This window comes from Stegostoma tigrinum, chromosome 33, assembly GCF_030684315.1.
Source record: "Stegostoma tigrinum isolate sSteTig4 chromosome 33, sSteTig4.hap1, whole genome shotgun sequence".
Lineage (NCBI taxonomy): Eukaryota > Metazoa > Chordata > Chondrichthyes > Orectolobiformes > Stegostomatidae > Stegostoma > Stegostoma tigrinum.
In genome coordinates this window covers 19471999-19478874 of record NC_081386.1, presented here as the reverse complement: position 1 = coordinate 19478874, position 6876 = coordinate 19471999, and the positions used below count along the sequence as shown (strand labels likewise).

Sequence of the window (6876 nt, the reverse complement as noted above, 5' to 3'; positions counted from 1 at the left end):
ACGATGGGAATGTGAATAGACCATAATATCACTGAACTAAATCAGGAGTGGGCTGAAAATGATTAATTCCTGGTGGGAAGGGTGTACTTGTGGAGATAATTGGACATCGGAGTGATGCCCCCCTTGCCTGATCAGCTAGCTGTCAGTCTCATGAGGAGCCACGTGAGCGAACTACAGGATGCAGTTGGTCTGTACACTTGCGAGGAGCCAGCACCTTCTGGGGAGGAGGGGAGGAGGCTGGAGCGTGGGAAATATTATAACCCAATCTGCATAGTTAGGGTTAAGTGCTCAATGCTCCTTGCCAACTGTTTGCATTGGCTGATCATTGACTGTCTATAATACACAGGGCAGTTTGTATTATTCAGCAGCAATGAGACGAGACAAACACCTTTAACTGCCGAAGGTTCCCAAAGGTACAGTTGTTAATCTGCTTTATAATTGGTCTAATTTTCCTAGTAGCTGACAGAAACGCAGCGTGTAACTTTATAAAAAGCATCCTGCTTGCCATGTACTTATTCTGATTACTATTTTCTTGATTGATGAGTCCCTGAATTTTGAAACAATGCTAGTGCCGGTGTTGGGAACACGCTTCACCTCTGGTGCTGTACAGCGCACAGCGCTGGGGAAGGAGGCATGAGGTCGAACTCAGCCACTTCCCGATCAATGAACATAATTCAAAAACGTAACCTCAAGCATGCATTCTCTGAACGTGAAAACCTTCCCTTTTACAGTCAGCACAAACACGGGCACGCGCACACACATGCAAACTCTACTTAAAATAACCTAAACACTTGAAGATGTGAATACTTAATTATTTTGACCGCGCTCCTAGCATTTCCCTCAAAGGTCGGGCATTTTCTCCATTTAAGTATGGGGAATGTAAGGCCCACTGATTGTTATTCATTCAGGCTACAAGATTTCAGCCCCCGTGACCTAGTGCCCTGTTAGCTTGTGTTTGCCATTTGCCCAGGACCCCACCCTCCACAACACACCAGGACCACTGTCCAGTCTGTTCTATTGTTCTCCCTGTCATTGCTGACCGCAAGCAATTGCAATTCGCATACCCTCCAGGGACTTGCTGCCTTCGTCACGGGAGGAGGGCTATAAGCTGCTCGCAAGATGATCTTCCACACGGACACTGGGCTTTGGAGATCGATTTTGATTTTTAAAAAAAAACAAAAATTAAAGCGAGAATAGAAATTGCAAAATTTAAAATTGACTGTCTGCATTCCCCGAGAAATAAAAACAACACTGAAATCTACAGCCACTATTAATGCTGCACACATTAATTTCATGCCTGTGAAAGGTACCAGAGAGGGTGCACGCCATGCAGACTTTTAAATGTGTTTTTGTTTATATATTGTTTTTAGGAGAGTAAGGCATGCTAAGGATGTCTTTGACTAAATGCGGCCAAAATTGAGCATTTTGCAATTTTTCAGCTTGCTACTTAAACTGAGATCAACACTGTGACCTTGAGAAAGCCAGAGTTTGCAGATGTCTCCCCCTATGTCCAGACAAGGGATACAGCATTGAAAACCAATCAGGTGGGGGCTGAAGAGAAGAAAATAAATGTTATGGATAACCTATTGTACGCCTGGTAGTGAAGACTTTTTCGGCAATCAGTCTGTAGCATTCTTCAATATTTCAGTAAAATGTGTCGAACGGGACATAGACTGGGCATTGTATCCTGTCAATGAATGGCACTTGAGGGCTTCTGCTTCATACTTACCCCAATCCTGTGTTTATTTTAGCCCTAGCCAAACCACTGGCATCATTCCCAACCATGCTTTAGTCAGGTGGCCAAATCCTGTGAGAAAACCTGGGGTTTGGATGCAACCTTCCCCTGGTTTCCTGCCCTTACAAACAACACCTGACTATGCTGACTGACAAATACCCACAAGGTGCTTCATCCCATCCAGGCTGCACCTCACTCACCACTGCATGATAACCTGTTCCACCTACCTATTGCTTGCTTTGCATCAGAGCACACCGCTATGGAGCAGGATTTACCAGCCAGCACACTTTGGATCGAGGAATGGGAACATGAAAATTCACTGAATGGTTTCTTGTGATAAGCCCCATTTGTGGAATGGTATGTTTTGAACTTTGACAGTGAGAGTGGTGCTGTCTAAACAGGCTCCAGATAGGCCAGAGCCCTGAGTCACCAACATCCAGCAAGGGCCCTCAGTACAAACCCCATGTGGAAAGAGAAAATAACGCTGCACATTACTGTCTGCAGACAAAGTGGTGGTCTGAACAACTTAAATTCAGCAAACCAGGACTTCAGAGATTTCATTTGCTAAATAATCAGACTGGGCTCTGTTGCACCAAGATGTTGTCAGGCAAAAAGAAAATCTGAGAAAAGCTCAGTACCAAAGTAAGACCTAAGACTTGATCCAAAAATAAATCCAAATACACACATTCTGTTGCTGTGGGGTGGAGGTTGGGATCAGGTGAGGGGAAAGAAAATTTGTGTACTGAAACAGAGAGCTGAAGCACTCAATTGTGCCTTTAAACAGCTCTCAAAGACTAACTGCTTAACAGGCAGGTAGAGCATTATACACACCAATTGCTCCCATGGTTGAATAACTTCTTATATGATTATTTGTAGGATGTTGGCATCATTGGCTAGGCCAGCATTTATTAGTTAAATCCCACATTGCTTTGTGTCTGAAGTCATGAGAATGGCAGACTTCCTTCACTAATGAACCAAGTGGGTTTTCAATGATGCCTAATAGTGACACTATTACAGAATCTTTGTATTCCAGATTTATATTGAATTCAATTTACACAGTCTGGCACAATGGGATTTGAACTCATGTCCTCAGAACAATAGCCTGGGTTTCTGGATTACTCATCTAACAACATTACCACTGTACCACTGCCTCTCCTAGATTGATATGACCTGGATAGGTACAAGGATATCCATTTGGGCAAAGAAGTGATAGTGGGCAACTCCCTGCCTGTGATATATTAATGGGGATTAACATCTCTAGGAGGGGAGCAAGGAAAATGGGGGAAAATCAAGGTCAAAACAAGCCTTTTTAAGGTGCAACTGTGTTCATTTTCCCTCGTTGAGTGAAACCCATTAAATGTCTGTACTACTGACCTGAATAAACAATCGATCTTAATGGCCAAGGGCAACTTTGAAAAGCAGTGAGCACGTTCTGATTTTAACCTTGCTGGTATATATAGTGCAGGTGGTTTTGTATGTGAGAAAGTGGCATCACTAAAAAGTCAAAGGAATAGCCACCATCGGGCACAGAGTCTCTGTCACTTCAAATCTCCTTGTTGTACCTCATACAGATTATACAACCGTTTTACTGTCACTTTACTGCATAGAGATATGTGGTTGTGTAGCTTGTGCTGTTACCTCTGTGTTCAGTATGACTGCTTTTCATGGGGGGATAATTGGGATATAGGGGACTCTGTATATCTTTCCCTGCCTAGTGTCAATTCCAGAACGTCCATCAAGTTGAAGACAACAACATCACATTAATTTGTATATTATTTGATACAATCAGGGAGATTATTGACAAAAATAAGTACCCATAAAAAGGGCCTACTTCTTAATTGATTGATAATTATGACACTGACATTAATCAACACCTTGCATTTATACAGCACTTTTTAATAAAACATCCCAAAATACTTAACAAAAAGGTTTATTAGACACTGAGGCATGTTTACCTCTTGAGCCATTAAAAAAAATGTTATTACGCCATCTGAATTATCGTGCATTTCAATTTGGGATTTCCAAACAAGAACCCTGCTTACTTAGACAAAGAATTAGTAATTAGTTCCTCAAGTCTTTGTGAGGGTTAATGGCCAGCAAAACTCCACCATTGTCCATGGTCTATCACAGTCTTTCAGTTTGACACAACTGGTGTCCTACTCATGAAAGTCCTTGTAAAATGTACTTTGCTGGTCTTCTTTGGCTGGTCCCATTTTCTTTGGCATTGTCCGGTCTACTGCCACTCTGGTGGGATATACATCTGGGAGGGTAAACACATCTCTCCATCATGATAGATGCCTCTGACCAGCCCTCTGTTAGTGATGCTGCCTGTCCAAGTGATGCCCAAAATTTAATGCAGACTGTTTTTTTTTAAAAGATCTGGCTTCCTTAGAATTGGCCGAGGAAAAGAAATCCAGAGGACAGTCAACAGTCCCCTCATGAGTGTTGTCCGAAGACTTGCTCGGTAAATACTGGAGAGAATCAGACCAAGCTCAGTTGAGATCTATCTGATCATGAGAAAGGCCTACTGACATCACCTCAAATGGAAAAACCAACCACTTGTGAGCTGCCAGAGGAACTAGTGGAGGTGGCTACACTGCAACATTTAAAATGCATCTGGATGGGTACATGAATAGGATGGGTTTACAGGGATTTGGGCCAAATGCTGACAAATGGGACTAGATTAATTTAGGATATCCGGTTGGCATAGACTGAAGGGTCTGTTTCTGTGCCATACAACGCTATGGTCGTGGTGGAGGGTTCATTTTTGCACTGGAGACCTGTGACCAATGGTGTTCCACAAGGATCGGTGCTGGGACCACTGCATTTTTGTCACTTATGGAAATTATTTTGATGTGACAATGGGAAGTATGATCAATAAGTTTGCAGATGACACCAACATTGGTGGTGTAGCAGACAGCAAAGAAGGTTACCTGTGAATACAACAGGAGCTTGATCAGATGGGCAAATGGGTTGAGAAGTACCCTATAGAGTTTAGGTAAATGTGAGGTGCTGCATTCTGTTAGGGAAAATCAGGGCACGACTTATACACTTAATGGGAAGGTCCTGGGGAGTGTTGCTGAACAAAGAGACCATGGGGTGCAGGTTCATAGTTTCCTGAAATTGGAGTTGCCAGTAGATAGGATAGTGAAGAAGGCGTTTGGTACGCTTATCTTTATTGGTCAGTGCAGTGAGTATAGGAGTTGCAAGGCCATGTAACTGCTATGCAAGACATTGATTAGACCACTTTTTTTAGTCTCCCTACTATAGGAAAGGTGTTGTGAAACTTGAAAGGCTTTAGAAAAGATGTATAAGGATGTTGCCAGGGTTGGAGGGTTTGAGCCATAGGAAGAGGCTGAATAGGCCAGGGCTATTTTCCCTGAGCATTGGAGGCTGAGGGGTGACCTGATAGATGTTTATTAATCATGAGGGGCATAGATAGGGTGAATAGCCAAGGTCTTTTCCCTGTGGTGGGGGAGTCCAAAACTAGAAGGCATAGTTTAAGGTGAGAGGAGCAAGATTTAAAAGGGATGTAAGGGGCAACATTTTCACGCAGAGGGTAGTGCATTTATGGAACGAGCTGCCGGAGGAACTGGTGGAGACTGGTACAATAACAGCATTTAAAAGGCATCTGAATGGCTAAATGATTCAGAAGTGTTTAGAGGGATATGGGCCAAATACTGACAAATAGGACTCGGTTTATTTTGGATAACTGGTTGGCGTGGACAAGTTGGACCGAAGGGTCTGTTTCTGTGCTATATGTTCCTTTGACTCTCAATACCAAATTCTGTCAGCGCCTATGAAACCATGTGATTGTGAACAGTGTTTGAAAATAAATAAATGCTTTTACCATGCACAGGAGATCAGCAAAGTGATTCTGAGCAGCCATTTTAAGATCAGTGGTGAGAAGGTCTTACCTTTTAACACCAATTTGGCATCTCCAGGGCTTTGTAAAGATCTCCTTTTTTGCAATGCTGCTGTTCCATTTAAATAATTCAGCTCGGCAAAATATATTCGTGTGGCTGGGTGCTACTCTGATAAGGAGTGGGTCATGGCCTTACAATACACACAACAGTTAGTGGACAAAATGGTAGCTCACAGCCCACATGCAATGCAAGGTGGAAATACAATATAGAACTAGAGTGACAAAATCATATGATTATGAGGACCCAACATTAATAGCAAAATCAATAACAAACGTAAAAGAGATAAGCTTTCTATTAAGAATTAATGCTCAGGGTGTAATGTTTTCATAAATTCAGCAGTGAAAAGCACAAGAAAATATCCATTAACCTCTACCGGAATCTCATGTACAGCTCTGTAGCACTATCACCTTCAAAGCAATGGTGATTGATTGTTTCTTTAATATAAGGTCATAGTTACACATGCCTGTTACTTTTAAATTTTGTTTCCTTATAAATAATACGGAACATCTAATTCTTCTCAGTTTTCTCCCTTCGTCTCATCAGCTGGCAAAGACTCAGCACAGATTACATGCGTATCAGGAATCCTTCATCAAAGTATCTGTTCTTTGTTTGAAAGTTAAGGTAACTACAGCTGGAAGGCAGTTCACAGGTGGGAGAGTCTTATAGCCCATTGAATACTCATGAAATACCGATACAGTCATATCCACTGTAAAGGAACTGAGGATCAAATCCTTTTTCAAACAGAGTTGGTGTGTTCTGCCTCAGCAGTGATTGTTGGCATCAAATTCCACCAATTGTACAAATACATAGAAGGCTCTTGGGGTGCAGTGGTAGCATCCCTATTTCTAGGCAAAAAGTGCTGGGTTCAAGTCCCACCTGCCCCAGCTGTGTGTTGCAACATGCCCGAAACAGATTGATTTATAAATCCACAGAACACTTACAGGTTTGACTGGGTAGACAGTGAGAGATTCTTTCCCCTGGTTGGACAGTCTAGGATTAGGGGTCATCGTCTCAGGGAAATGGGTCAACCATAGAACATAGAACATTACAGCACAGTACAGGCCCTTCGACCCTCGATGTTGTGCCGACCTGTCATACCGATCTCAAGCCTACCTAACCTACACTATTCCATGTACGTCCATATGCTTGTCCACTTTGAACTGAGATGAGGACCATCTGTTTCACTGAAGTTTGTGAATCTTTGCAAGCCTTGGA

The 6876-nt window shown here is 42.5% G+C and overlaps 1 long non-coding RNA gene across 1 annotated transcript; it reads left to right on the top strand.

Moving 5' to 3' along the window:
- Window positions 1–368: 368 nt before the first annotated feature.
- Window positions 369–5552, top strand: LOC125467341 (uncharacterized). The gene is made up of 3 exons (XR_007250613.2): window positions 369–413; window positions 1371–1544; window positions 4113–5552. It is a non-coding gene; the product is annotated as an uncharacterized LOC125467341 (long non-coding RNA).
- The last annotated feature ends 1324 nt before the right edge of the window (window positions 5553–6876 follow it).